We start from the raw sequence: 13,692 nt of genomic DNA on the forward strand, positions 1-13,692 counted from the left end.
CTCTAGCAAGGTGATAGCATTATCCTTACAGGTATAAAAGAACCCTGAACATTGTGCTCAGTTCCCAGAGTAATTCATAGGCAGGTTACGGAAAAGAGGAGAAAATACAAAGAAATATACAGATAACACTATCTATCTAGGGACTTATATGGCCTTCATCAGTGGATCATCTGAGCAGCTGGAGTCTGAGGCTTAAAATGCTTATTTACAGATGCAATTTGAGCCTGAAAAACGAAGCTGTAAATCTGGGTAGTTGGACATGTTAGTACCTGGTTTTTACCCATATTAATAAAGAATTGCAACTTGCAACTACTTGAATCTGCCTCTGCAATATCACTGTGCAAATTTTGCAAGGGCAAATTTCATTAGCCTAAAGAGTGGGGCAGTCTTTCTGGAAACTTGGTTCCCAGTAGGGAGGGAGACAAAAGATGCTCAGGGTATGTCTACAGTGCAATAAAACACCCATGGCTGTTCTGTGGAAGCTGATTTGGGCTATAAAATCACAGTGTAGACGTTTGGGATCAGCCTGGAGCTTTGTGACCCTTTCACAATATTTTTTGAAGTTTTGGATTTGCAAAATCTTAAATGTTGTGTGGTTTAAAATATTGGCGGACTTTGCAAGGGGAATCCCTAAAACTATTGTTTAAAACTTTAAAAAAAAATCTCCTGTATTTAAAACCAAATGGAAGCTGGCATTATAGAAATGATAAATCATCATCTGAAAGTAATGTTTGTCTGGTTCCTATAATGACATGAGAAATGGATGGATGGGTGTAAACAGCTTATGTTTTTGCCAGAGACACATAGTGCTCAATCAGCAAAAACGTTGTTTCTGAACCCAAACCCCTCATTTTTCAGTGGCCTATGAGGCTCCAATGCTGCATTGTGATCTGTTCATGCACTGACCTATTGGCTTCAGTGGGTCTCTGAGTGCATCCGGTGTTCATCCCTGAATATCACATTGGAGTAATAGGACCAAAAGTTGGCAAAATTGGTCCTCCTGTTCCCAAGTGATAGCTTTTAGCACTGCTAGAGTGAGATAAACCACAATATCCTTGCAACTCAAGAAGAACATATCCCCTCCAAATAGAAACAACACTCGATAGAATAACCTTCTTTTAAAAATAATACATTTCAAGTTCTGCTTATTCCAGCAAAGCATAAACAAATCTTTCTCAGGAGACTCCCTGACTCTTTGCTTCCTGGATTTTCCTTGTATAGTCAATGGGATTGCAGTGATTAAAATTCAATTTGACATGTGCACAAGGTTTCTGATTCTGAGTTTATCTGAACACACTTGGTGGATTCAGTCTGCAGAGTAGTTCATACGGTCACTATATGTTCTGTGTATGACGGTTTGCGTGCTATGTTTCCCTTTCCATAGAGTTCAAACAAAATTGAAAGTGAATTTCATCTAGAACCCACTGAGTTTTAGCCTGATTTCAGCTTGAAACCAGCAAATATCTAGTTTCCACCCTTACAAATATAATAGCTAAAAAAATAAAATATAGAACTACTCCCAGCATAGAAGATAGGGTAGATATTGGGGAAAAAATTAAATGACCCCTTGAGGTCCCTTCCAGCCCTATATTTCTGTGATAAATTTCTGTGATTCTTTATTTTGCTTTTTATACTTTTACAAATACTTCAATTTATTAGAATTGTTTAAGACATTTTTTGGAAAGAATTTTAGTTGCAAGTGATTCTCAGAAGCTTTCTGTGTTACATAATTGTAAATGTGTCCAAAAGTTATTATCCTTGCCTTCCATCTATTATTCTGCTTGCTGTACCTGCGACAGATTCCATAAAGTGTTCATTGTTTCTTAGAATGACAATCCTATTGGCCCCAAGGCTAATATAAGTTCGGATGGAATGAAGCAATTATTTAATAAATGACAGTTGCAGACTGTGATTGTGATTATTTTATGTGGGTCTGGATAATCACAAAAACCGCTGTGATGTGGATAAAGCAGATCAGGGATTTAGAAATGTAAGTTATTGCCGAGGAAGAGTTAGGATTTGGGTGCAATCATGGTTCACGCTGTTTTACCAATAGGCATATTCTCTAGTTGCCATGGGGATAAAAATGCAAACAGTTATCTGCTTGGAAATGAATATTTGAAAAATAAAAATAATTTTTATTGATAGCTTGGTGCCATTTTTTTCCAACAATCAATTAACACAGGGAGTTATATTTTCAGTAACTGATGACTGAAATTCATGTGATTCTTGTCAGTTTCAATTTGTCAGCACCTGCTAGGGCTTCCAAGATCTGTGAACCATGCGGATTATCCCAGAGCAGGGATCCTAGGGCTCCCAGTGAAACTGACTCCCTGGGCTAACCAACTCCCAGGCTGAGAGAGTCTGGAAGCTCTGGGAAAGTCAGCACAGTGGGGCTACCTCAGAGTCACAGACCCTGAAAGTTTATCCGAGGACTTCTCAGTTCTGTGGTGGAACCCAAAAGCCCTGGGAGCCAGGTCCTGCTCGGTTTCCAGGCTCCCAGTTCCACAACCAGCTGGATTCCCCGGCTGCCTGACCCTTGGAGCCAATGAATCCTCAATCTGCGGAAACCCCAGGGTCCTGACTCAGGGACAGCTCTTCAGGTGGGCCTCCGAGGAGTGCAGCGGGCAAGCTAGCAGGAAACCAAGTGGGTTTCCATTGGAGGTTTTCAAAATTGACATGTTTTGCTGAAACATTTCACTTTCAATGAGTTGGCATTTTCTTATGGAAAAACATTCCATGGGAAAATTTCCAACTAGTAATGCATTGTTTGCATTAGAAAAGTACCCAGTATTTAGCCTTAAATGTGAAAAAACTGACAGCCCTTACACAGTGTGGTTTTGTGTGTGTAATGATCACATAAAGGTTGCCTTTGATCAGCTAAAATAACCATTGACTTAAATGAATGTTCCATGGAAGGAATACCTGACAAGATATAGCAAAGGGGAGAGATGTACTGTCATTCACTGTGCCATAGTATGATTACCAGAAATTTCAAATGAAATCCCTCCCCCATTTATGTCAGTGGCAAATCTATAACAGGACCAGGATTTCACTCAATACCGTAACAGGGATATACTTTCCATTACCATGCAAGTGTGTTTCACCAGCACAAAAATCTCATTCATGGAGGATAATGATGAAAAGTCGGAGGTCAGAACAGGGGAGCTCAATATTTAGAGGTTCTGAGTGAAACAAGATGTGAAAGGCTCATTCTGGCTCTGCCTAGGGAATGGGGGTTGTCTGATTGTATTTACCAAAGACAAAGACAAGAGTAAACATAAATACTGTAGAATATATCTTTCCTCCAACTTCTCTTTTGGGTTCGTTCTTTGATTTGATCTTGAAAAAATCTCTCTCTTTTAATGGTATTCTCTTAAGTAGTGTGGTTCCCTTTAAATTAAGCATGGAATTTCAGTCTAACTCAAATTATTAGAGAGGTTTTAATGATTTTTCACTTTTGATGTCATATATGTATTTCGAAAAAAATGGGAATTAAAAAAAAATAATTCTAAGGAAGTAGCTTTGAGAAGTGAAAGGAATGGGCATTAAGGGAGTTAATTAATTTACTGCACCAGCAGGTTCTTAATCACTTGGACCCCTGCTGAAAATTAATTAATTCTACAATATGAAGTATATTTTTATTAAAGAGACTGATTATTTTAACACTATTTAGAGAGTAAGTCTATACTTGCATTATGCTTAGCCAGTCAAATAGTTTGTATTAGTTGTTGCATTACTTATTGCAAATATTTTGCACTTATGTAGTATCTTTCATATAAATCTCAAGGTGCTTTGCAAACAGTCACCAATTAAGCCTCAAAACCCCCCAGTAATGTAGATACAATTATTCCAATTCTGAAGGTGAGGAAATTGAGGCACAGAGGTTAAGTGACTTGCCCAAAGACATGCACTGAATAGGCTGCCACATTGGGAAGAAAACTTAGAATTTCTCATTCTATGATCTTACCACTATTCCACACCAAGGAAAAACTGGTATGGTGAAGAGGGAGAACTCAGTGCTTTTTGGTAGACTATCTTGCTGAAAAATAACCTAGAATAAAATGCTGTGAGCCAGTGGACAGATACACCTCTCTGTGTAGGTAAAGTAAAGCCTCAAACTATAGTTGAGTTCAAGTCTCTTTCCTCGGGGCTGACTTTATTTACACCAGGAAAATGGGCGGGGAGAGGAGAGGAAACAAGAGCAGAGCAGCTCAGACAATTAGGTAATCATCATCAGCCATCTTCACAGCTTTCAGCTAACTGGGAGTGGGGAAAAACACAGCCTTCCCTCTAGATAGCAACCACTGCATCAGTTTCCCTGTCCCTTTCACTTTTACAGTCTTACTCCAGACCACCCATATGACTGACTGAGAAGCTGAGTTCCCTGGGTAGCCCCTTAAGAGCATCTTTCTACCTCGCAACAAGTGTGGACAGTAGTGGGCCACTAAAAATGGTGTGGGAAACAATGATCAGTTTGTTTCACCCATTGCTAACTATACTAAAGATAATCTATTCTATAGTAGAGAGACTCCATCCAAATCCTATTAACTTCAAAGCTAATCTTTCCATTGACCTTCGCTGGTTTTGTATCAGGACCTAGCAGAGCTAACCAAGTGAAGATGACTGGAGCTGTGGAACTTTAAAATTCCAACTGTCTTTTAGGAAGGAAATGTCCTTTTTATCAGAAGTCAGTGGCATTTTCCTTGCCTGGAGGGAAATCCTTGAAATATCAATCATGTTTTAAAGATCCAGGACTGCACATGCCGTTTAGTGGATAGCTCAGTGTGAAATACAAATTACAATAGCATTCTTGGTTAAATTTACTGTCTTTGCATTAGTGAAACCTCCACAGAATTGCCCCAAGTTTTGATACAAGTGACTTGGGCAAAGTCAAGTAGCAACTCAGTGTCAGAGCCAGTAAGAGAATTCAGATCTCCTGACAGCCAAATCTAAGACTTTATCGCTTGGATCACAGGGCTTCCCACCCAATGGATATAATCTGTTTTACTTCTACATCGGTAAAATGTAGTGCTATTTATCATGTGTGATATCTAAGAATATACAGATTTAAGATACTCCAGAACCATAGGGCATAGGTAATACCTTATTTATCTTCATTTTTATGTTATGCTTGCAAAAGACAAAGGAAAGTGTTCAGTTACATGGCCATTAAACACCTGTGACTGGCTCAGGTCAGCTGACTCTAGCTTCTGTGGCTGTAAAATTGCAGTGTAAATGTTTGGATTCATGCTAGAGCCTGGGCTCTGGGACCTTCCGAATGTCTACACCACAATTTTACAGTCCTGCAGTGTGAGCCCAAGTCAGCTGACTCAGGCCATCCATGGGTGCTTAATTGCTGTGTAGCATACCCACAGAACTGCCTTCTGGACATTTAGCTCTGGCCCGACTATGCTCATTCACTTGAGGGCTAATTCTGGTTCTGAAACTGATTTTCTGTGTGATCCAGGGCCCATCACTTATGATGATTTAATCTCTTTTTCCCCATTTGTAAAATGGAGATGATACTTATATAGCACTTTACAAAATTTGGCTATAGAAGTCTAAAGTATTAGTAAGGCTAGGATGAAGCAGATATAGAACTCCAGTCCTCCTGATTAACAGTCCTTTTGCTTAATTATCAACCTGTATAGCTTTTGAGAGGTACTGAAACCTTTTCTAACTTCATGTGATTTTTTTTTCTGAAGCTTTTTTACTTTTTGTACATGCAAATTATCACACACAAGGTCTCCACATTTTCATATTCTCTTACTGCAAATTGTTTTCAGTCTCCTGAACCTTCATGGAAAATCAAAATTTCATGAATACAAAATCAAGAAGAAAAACTGATGGTATATAGTGCATGAATTCTCAATTTTCCCCCAATTTTGCACAATCAGAGATTAATGAGTTATACTAACTTTACTAGAATGTTGTTATAAAGAAAACAAATCTAGATAAAAGCAAACATTTGTTTGCCTTGCATATAATAATTTGTATGGAGATAAATGGAAAAAACTAATTTTCAAATTATCAAATCTGAGACCTCATTAGAAATCAAAGGGAGATTAATTTTTGAATGACAGATTGCATGACCTTCAACTCCTACCAATATAACACGAATAAACCTCTAACAGCTCAGACTGTGTGCCTATATCCCTAATAGGTAATACTCACTTTGATGTGAATTTAGCATATTAGAAATTGGGCCATTACAAAGAATAAATGCTACAAAGAATGGGAATGTAATCTGCATCCTACTCAAATCTGATGGTCTGTCTTCTTGGTAATAGCATAAATCTTGAAAACATGTTATGCTACTTAAATTCTGACAGGGTATCTGTTTCAGGCCACAACCATTAGTGACCCCAGAATACAAAGATGCCCAAATGTGTCTATAAACACACACATACAGGTAAGGAAGAAGCTATGAACCAATAATGATGTATCTTTTACCTTGATGTGGCTAAGTGAGATGCTGATTTGGCTACTATGAGTGATCTAGTGCTGCTGCATGCAGTCAAGAATAAAAGCTTCTTTCACAGTTACAAAAGGAATGTAGAGGAGGATACAAATCTTGCTTCCTAGTTTGTTTCTAAGTATTTGGATAGTAATAGATAATGGAAGATTACCAGTTTGTTACCTTAATCCCAGTCAGCACTCTGACTTTATTGAGCACATTCCTGGGTACCATGTTGTGTGCTCAGTTTTTGGAAAACTCATTGAAAGGATGCTACTCAGACTATAGAACTTCCGTAGGAAGCATCCTTTCAAGTGATGCTCAAGGTACACGGAATAACCTACTTTCCAGGCTGCCTTGAAATAAATTTCCCAGGGATACAGAACATGTGTTGCAGGGTGGATTTTGTATTTGAAGTCTTCCAGTAATGGCTTCCTGATTGGTCAACACTCAAACTCGTGGGATGCTGGCAAAATTTTTAGTTGTAGAGTGCATACTTACAATACAAGCTGAAGTTCAACACCTCAATGGTTTTAACCACATTAGAACCAGTGACAGCATATCATTTACAAATGTATTTCCAGCATATCAACATTCTCCTTTAAACTCATATCGTATTTCACTCCGTTATGGGACTACCAAAAGAAGTAAGTATTTTGCAATAGTGAACGCTCTGCACACGTAGACCCTGGATTTTTCTGTGGAACATAAATGTGTGATTTACTTTGTTTTCCATGTTTACTGTAATTTGATATAAATTTATAATGTATAAAATTACAACTTGTTCTTATGCGTGGAACTCATAGGAAGGGGTGTGCCTTCTGTGGGCTTGAGCCAAAGCCCAATGAAACCAAATGAAGGGGCTTTCCATTCTTTCCAATGGGCTTTGGATCAGGCTCCTTGTTTCCTCAGGCTGATAGAAAGTTGCTGCCAGTTATAGTCTCAGGAATTAAAAATAAAGAAGCACAGTCCAATTGTATCATATTGGTGATATTGTGACTCTCTAACTCTGATGCGTTGCATGCATGGACTGGCAGATGTGCATACCCATATGTCCCCAAGCATTGTATCCTGACATGACTGTTGCCACTATTGCTTTTTTATTCTTGTCCTGACTGTTTTCCTTCCCAGTTTGATTTCTTTTTTTGTTTTTTCAACTTGTATTTGTCTGACCTTTCTCCTCTTATTTCTGCCATCCTTTTTAGTAGCCCTGTTCTGCCTCCCCATTTCTCTCCATCGCCGAAGGTCTACAAGATGGTGGGGGTGAATATACTGTAGGTGCAATGCCAATCTGAGCTGAGTGTCATGGAAGCAGACAACAGCAGCTTGGACATCCATCTAGATTAGGGAGCCATAATGGAAAGGCGGATGTGACAGGATCCCTGGGGTACAACCTGAAACTGTGGGACTGCTGTGCTCTCATAACAGTCCAGCTTGGGTTATATCACAGAATGCTATACCAGGGACAAGCAGCAAAAACCATACAGGTGCTGCGATCACTCAGCCATCAACATGTGGAGCCGCATACCTAGCTAAATTGCATGTTTGCTCCCTGAGCTACTCATACAGAGAGAGGTACCAGCCAGTCACCCCAGCCTTGTACCCCAGAAATATACCATCTCCCTTGGACAGTGCAAACTCACTAATAAATTAATCACTTCTTCAAAGGAAAGTGGACATGCACCAGCCTTTGTAATCTGAACTGAGATTCCCCAAGCACTTCAACCAAAAACACTGTCTTAATTAAAATATAAAACAGATTTATTAACTACAGAAAGATTTTAAGTGATTACAAGTAGCAGGCATAGAGATCCAAACTGATTACCTAAGAACCAAAAATAGCAGTCTAAATTCTAACTTTAACAGACTAAGCAAGATTTGAATCAAGCAGTCTCTCACCCCTACACACATTACAGGCAGCTCACAGTTCCTCAACACGCAGACTGGACTCCCTGCCTGCCTGGGACCAATCTCCCTAGTTCAAAGTCCTTATCTTCCAGATGTTGAGATGGGGGGGGGAGGGATGGAGAGGGAGGCCAAGTGGTAATGTCACTGTCCCTCTTATACTTTCTCCCAGCTGCTAGAAAGATCCTTGCTGTGATGTGGAAGTCAGGCAGTCCCCACTGCATATGTGCCGTCTCCTTTCGAAGAGTAGATTCTTTGTGATGTGCCATTAATGCCTGTCTGGCCAGTGATAGCTGCTGCTCCTTTGTCCCTACTGAAAGGCCAGCTGTGGACGTTTCCCAACCTCACAACATCTTTCAGTAATACGTATACCAATACTTCATAACTGCACATACAATGATAGTACATACAATCCAAAAGGATATTAAAATTCAACAAATCAAGACCTCTTAAATGATACCTCACTAGGCAGATAACTTATATGACAGTAGTGAATGTGTGGATTTCAGGGCGCCACTTTGATGTACAGAGCGCCACAGTGAGTTACTTCCAAGGATCCATGTCACACTTCACAGGCAGATACAGCAATATGTTTGCTATGTGAATGGTATGATGGATCTGAAATCTTGCAGTTTTCTCCATCCACAGTGATCATGTACTCTAACTTTTGCTCCTCTTTAGGAGGAGTTGGGAAACACTGTCATAATAGATTTGAAAGATAAAGATCCTTATTCCTTTAATGTCCTTGCTTTGCATAGTATGAAGGGCTTCAGATCTTAATTGCTGATTATAAACTTGTTATGAAAGCTATTAAATTTTTGGTAAAAGGTTCATCAATGTGGAATTACATAGGCTCAGAAGCATCCAATCTACACTATGTCAAAACATTACACCCCCTTATTAGAGTTCCATCTATTAACAAATGTTCAATCCTAAATGTTGTAGAGGTTCTTTAGGAAAGTGTTTTTTGTGTTCTGCCTCTGGAATCTAGGAACATAGATACCACAGTTGAGTCCATTTAAAATATGTCTAAGTAAGTTAAGAGCACACATCAAAAATTATTTGACTAACTTCTCTACTGTGCCAGAACACTGCATGGTCCAGGAGGGATTCAGGGAGTCCACACTAAGCCTTGAAGTGATTTAAAGCAGCAGCTGGTATACTTCTAGGATTTACTATGTATGTGGGTTTTTTTAATGGACCCTATGCCAATAGAGGATTGCTGTGACAGAGGAGAACTCAGACACAACCTTTTGTCTCCCTATGTTGGAGGGAGAGAGGTAAAGAAGTCAATATAGTACAGGTGCCCCTGTATAGAGTTTGTTTATGATGGGATTTCTCTGATGGTGAGTGACATCTGGATTACAGAGTAAGTGATGTTAATGGGCCTTAACCCGGTTTGAGAATCTGCCCCATCCTTTTAGGGTATTGCATTTGTAGTTTATCCATTCTTAGACATTTTATGCCATTCTTCCGCTGTCTAATGTTGGTTCATATATAGTGTTACAGGTTAATGTCAGCATAAAAATATGAAAAGTTGGACTTTATTCAGTACAGTTCAAAATCATGGAAATCATGACCTTTTATGACAACTTTGAGCTATTGCCATATTCAGTTCTCAGTATCACTGAGAGATTTATTATTGCCTGAATTTCAGAGTCTCATCCTCTTTGGTTCTATGACAATGTAATACTAAAACACCTGAATTTCATCTAGTGACAGTAACAATAAATTAGGTTTGAAGTATTGACTTATTTAAAAAAAAAACCTCTTTATTTCTAGTTCTATAACTTTTCTCAGTCTGAAAGCTTTAGTATCGTAAAACCATTTAATTAGTTAACGCTGCTTCAGTTGCGGGATCTAATATTCGTATTTACTAATTATGAAAGAACGCAATTCCTTTAAAAAAGAGTGTGTGTTATATTCTGATCTGAAAATTGATGTGAGGGAGGGGCGAAAGACTAGAAATGTCTTTGTTTCTTTATACAAAATCCATAGCAGTCCTTAGGAAACTGATCATTATGGGCTAGATTGTGCCTTCAGACACAGCCCTGGAGAAGGGGCAGTTTGCAAGTTTTATGACCCCAGGAATAGCCCTGAAAGAAACTGTGACTCAGACATCCTTCTGAGCCACCATTCTGCCCCTGCTGCTGTCTAGTTCTGTGGGAAGGCTGTGCTGGCAGTTGCAGTTTGCTCCTGGTACAGTCCAGCAGCAAGCACACTTTATGCTGGTTCAGTTGTATTGGCCAGTAAAGAAAGGAGCAAAGGCTTTGTCCAGTCTTGCTACAGGGGAAGCATAATCATATGTACAGTGCCCTTTTACCACTTTGTTCCTGATCGCAAGGTGAGGGTAGCCTGCGCAGGGTTGTAAGGTGGCTTCTTTGCATGGTTATACAGTCCAAGTTACAGTCTTGCTGTATGCTATACTCTGCACGCTGTAGTAATAGACACATGTACTAACTGCTGAAAAATCCTATTCCCATTGCTATGGCTCAACTGTTATAGACAAAGATGGTTTGGGTAAATTTTTGCTGAGCAATTGAATGAAAAACAGATTTCATGCTGGTATTTGCACTGTTTTGGAGAGCTGTCATTTAGGTCTGATTCCTTCCCCACCCCCACATCCTTATACCTACTGAACAGAATATTTCTGTCCGTGGATGCTGTCCACACTTCTTAACTTGCGTAGACCCACTGACCCTACCTGTCATTTAACTAGCATGCTAAAAATACTAGTGTAGCTGTGGTAGCGTCGGCAGTGATGAGTGGCAGTATGGGCTAGCTGTTCCTAGTATATACCCTCAGGATCTAGGCAGATGTGAACTTAGGGCCATTAGCCCATACCACAGATCACCAATGCCCTTGCTACCAAAGCCATGCTACTATTTTGTGTATTCTAGCTCAATGAGAGCTAATGTGAGCATGGCTACGTGAGTGGGGAATCACACCCCTAGCTCCAAATGCAGACGTACCTTATTTGATTAAAAACAATAACTGCTGCTAAAATGGCTTATGTCATTTACCATATCACTTCAACCATGTTATGAGGAATACCAGAAGAGAATAAAGATATACATTTCTGAGAAGTATAACTTATAGTGATATAGTGTTATAAAAATGTTAGGAGGAAATGCCTTTATCCAAGTTTAAAAAAATATTTTCCTTGGCTACTAATATGACAGAACTGTAACTTTATTGTAGTAGTGTTTTCCAATCAAATGAGAGGATAATGTGCAATCACTTCATGAAATAGGTTTGATTTGCCAATTTACCTTTCCATCTATCTTTTGCTCAACCTCTTTTTTCCTTTGGTATCAAAGCAGAAGTGATCTAAATTCCAACCTTAAAGATAGAATATTAAGAATAATTATATTCAATTATCTTTGGTACACTAGAAGGAGGATTTTTTTTAAAAGTACAAAGCTTTTTGCAACTTCTACCTCTGCCTGCCACCCAAAAAGTAAAATATAAGCAATGTAGAGCCTCAAATCTCTATTTTTTCCATTTGCCCCTGCTCTTGTTATTATTCTTACATGACATTAATAATTGTTTCTTTCTGCAAAATGAAAAATAGTCTAAGTACTAATTTATGCAACTTTGTGTGTGAGGGATCCTTGAAAAATTGATAACTGGACAGATGTGTGCTGATTCACTTTTGTTCCCTTGATAGGTCTTACCTGAGTTAACATTTGCCCTTGGCAATAAGAGTTATCAGTATGGTGAATTTATAAGCAGTACAAATGGGAATCCAAACTTTTCATTACTTGTCTCTTCACATATTGAGTATCTGGCTACTGCCTTTTGGGACATTTGTGAGAGTTATATAGCCTTCTGTTCTTTGCAAACAGCACCTTGTCTATTTAAAAAAACAACCACACGTATACACCCTTGTAGGTTGCGCTGAACGTAACTATTAGCAAGAGGCTAGTTTTGTATAAATCTTTTGACCCCCATTAGGTACAAGGTGAAGTCATAATGTTCTTTTTTTATTATTATTTTATTTTACAAGGTTTTACCTGCAGCAGCGTAAAAAGGGAAATAGAGTTTTCTAGGAACAATAAAAATTGGATTCAGCAGCATAGGAAAAGGTCATTCCTGAGAGATTGATAATAAACAGGGCTTTGGTTGAGATAAGAGGTGAAGGACATAAAGTTATTTCACTGCATAATATGCTGGAAAGACATCATCAGGACTAACAGATGTTCTGTCTCATTGAAAAGAATTGAACAAGCTTTACCTTACCAAGGTCTTCCCAGGGAGCTGCACTAGGTATTATGAAACTCACTTCAGGATATGTATTTTTTTTACATTCAGTGTTCCTGAATGTATGTATTTAAAAACAAAACAAATATTTGGTTTGTATTAGGCCGCAATCAGGACTCTACATTCTTGGCACTGTATACACATATATAAGGAAAGATGGTCCCTGCCCCCATAGAGTTTCAATCTATTTAAAGTTATCATTGAAGATGTATTTAGAGAGAAATGTTTACTTCAGTGTCAAGACTGTTTAAAGTAAAATAAAGTAATATACAGCAGTGACCTATGTGCCAATGAGTTCATACAATATGTAGATAATGTAACCAACTGAGAGCAGGATTGTGGCCTGCCTTTATGACAGCACATAAGGCATTATTCCCTTCAGGGTGCTACCTGGATCACTGGGCATGGTGCAAAGGGTTAAGGCACTGCTACTGTCTCTCCTCACCTGTGTGGAAGGGGAGGGACTGGAAATGGGTTGAGCCTGAGCTTCATCCCCACATTATGCCAGTCAGAGGAGCTGACCTAGTGCACAGAAGGAAATACTTTGAGTCTATACCAGTTATAGATTACTTCTGTTGTTTTCTGCCTCCGTGGATCAAGATGGAGAGCAGGGGAACCAGGAAGGAAATTGGGACTCTGCTCTTTGGATGTTGCAAATAGGCACTACCCATTAATTGGAGTAGATTAGTTACAATCGAGTTCATAATTAGGCAGCAGATGAATGTATATACACTAGTGTTGTCAGAATTCCCATAATTAATCAGCTGTTGCTATTGCCATTCAAAAGAGTCTAGTCTTTGGATAGGAGTGTGTTTATTTATGGAATCTTCATGTGCATTTCTAGGACAATAGATAACCTCTACACTTTTTCTCGGAGGTGCCTATAAAAATGAAGGTATGAATTTCTGTTAAATATTTTATGAGACATTCTAATAAGATAACTTCTTATTTAAGATTCTAAGGAGTTGGAAGTTAATAAGGCAAAATGTTTTAAAGATAAAATTATTGCATAAATGTTCTTACACTTCTATTATATGCTGTCCATGGGTTATATCCTTCAATCC

Source organism: Emydura macquarii, unplaced genomic scaffold (assembly GCF_026122565.2).
Source record: "Emydura macquarii macquarii isolate MOO-44397 ecotype Brisbane River unplaced genomic scaffold, CSIRO-AGI_Emac_v2 contig_3477, whole genome shotgun sequence".
Lineage (NCBI taxonomy): Eukaryota > Metazoa > Chordata > Testudines > Chelidae > Emydura > Emydura macquarii.